The sequence below is a fragment of the Gopherus evgoodei genome, chromosome 8, assembly GCF_007399415.2.
Source record: "Gopherus evgoodei ecotype Sinaloan lineage chromosome 8, rGopEvg1_v1.p, whole genome shotgun sequence".
NCBI lineage: Eukaryota > Metazoa > Chordata > Testudines > Testudinidae > Gopherus > Gopherus evgoodei.
Window position 1 is genome coordinate 42,074,908 of NC_044329.1, and position 1,795 is coordinate 42,076,702.

The 1,795-nt window shown below is 47.9% G+C and overlaps 1 non-coding gene across 1 annotated transcript; it reads right to left on the reverse strand.

Moving 5' to 3' along the window:
* Nucleotides 1–712: 712 nt before the first annotated feature.
* Nucleotides 713–785, reverse strand: TRNAK-UUU. The gene has a single exon. It is a non-coding gene; the product is annotated as a tRNA-Lys (tRNA).
* Nucleotides 786–1,795: the final 1,010 nt, after the last annotated feature.

Consider the following 1,795-nt stretch of genomic DNA (forward strand, 5'->3'; position numbering starts at 1 on the left):
AGCCCTCCTCTTCCACCCTGACTGATAGGGAGGAGTATTAAGCCTCCTTCCCTTAGGCCTCTCAGCATTCCTGGGGAACACCAACACCGCTCAAGTGACTTTGGGCCAGTTGGTCAACCAATAGGGCTGCCTCCTAGGCCAGGCTGCAGCCCAGCTTCAGGACTCAGAGGAAATGGAGCTCCCATCCCTACCTACAGGACTCCAAGCACGACCAGCCTTCTGGATCAAACATCCCCTCTTGTGCTCAAGTCACAACAGCTAGCAGGCAAAAGGCAGGCTTTCATATCATTTGAGAGAGCAAGACAGAGCCTTGGAAGACCCAGCAGGATTAGGTCGCACAGGAATTGTCCTCAGATCCCACTGAGACTTCAACTCAGATTGCAGGATTCAAAGTCCTGAGGGCTGCTCTTACACCATGGGACCAATAGGCAACCCCCAGATCTCTGCTGAGGATGACCCTGCAGGTGCAGCCCTGCCTTTGCTCACCAAGTTGGCATGTAACAGTTTGCTGCAACTCCCAGAGGCCTTTCTTAATCCAGACTGAGAGGCCAGTGGCCATGTGAGGAAATTGCCCCTTCCATCCTAGGCAGTACATGGCCCTTTCTAGGAAAGACCAAGTCCTGGAAGAAAGATGACTCTTGTGAAATAACCTTCTGAGGAGATGCCTTTTTTAGCTGTTGGAGGAGTACCATAGGAAGAAACGCTCCCTTTTCACCTGACCAGGGATTTGAACCCTGAACCCTCAGATTAAAAGTCTGATGCTCTACCAACTGAGCTAGCCAGGCTCACAGAAAACGGGCCAAGTTTGGTGCAGAAGAGAAACTTGTCAAGAAAAAGAGGGCAGAAAATTTGCTACTCTTCCTTTTTTAGCAGCCCTAGGCGCATCTTGCTTCTCCATGTGGCACCCAGAGACATTCTTCTTTTTTCAGTTAAATATCAGATCCAGGAGAAAACATAGTTATACAAAGCAAAATAAAATTGACCTGTCTCATGCAGTGCTATATTGACCTCTATTCAGACTGAGCCTAAGGGAGGGCCTTGCTTTGGGATCAAATATGCCCTCTTGTGTGAGTCACAACAGCTAGCGGCAAGAGACATGCTACCATGTCATTGGAGAGAGCAAGAGGAAGTGTTGGAAATCCCAGAAAAATAGCAGGCAATGAAAGGACCCCACAATTCTATAGGGGCTTGAACTTTGATTTCAGGATTCATAGCTCTGAATACCAGCCCTTACCCCATGGGACCAGCCACAGACGTTTGACTTCTAGCATGAAAGACTCTGTGGGGATAATTTTTTCTTTTAGGGAATACCCAGTGGGAACATGCCTTTCTGGCCAGCCCTACATTTGCTCAAAAAATCAGCACACAGCACTTTGTTGCATGCCCAGAGGCCTTTCTTCCTCCAGACTGCAATGCCAGTGGAGAGGTGAGGAAGTAACACCTTCAGTCCCAAGCAATAAAGGGCCCTTCCTAGGAAAGGCCAAGTTCTGAAAAGAAAAAACTGAAGTCAAAGAGAGTCCTCAAGAGATGCCTTCTGAAAATCTTGGGGAATTGTCCTTCTACCTGACCAGGCACTTGAACCCTGGACCCTCAGATTAAAAGTCAGATGCTTTACCAACTGAGCAAATTTCATGCACAAACAAGGCTACACAGAAAATGAGAGCAGGAAACAATACAAACAACCTGATGCTTTCGCTCTTTTAGCAGTCCTAGCCCCAGCCTGCTCCTCCATCCGGAGCCCTGAGTGAGGCCTTATTCTTTTTTTAGTTAAATAGCAAATCCAGGAGAAAACACA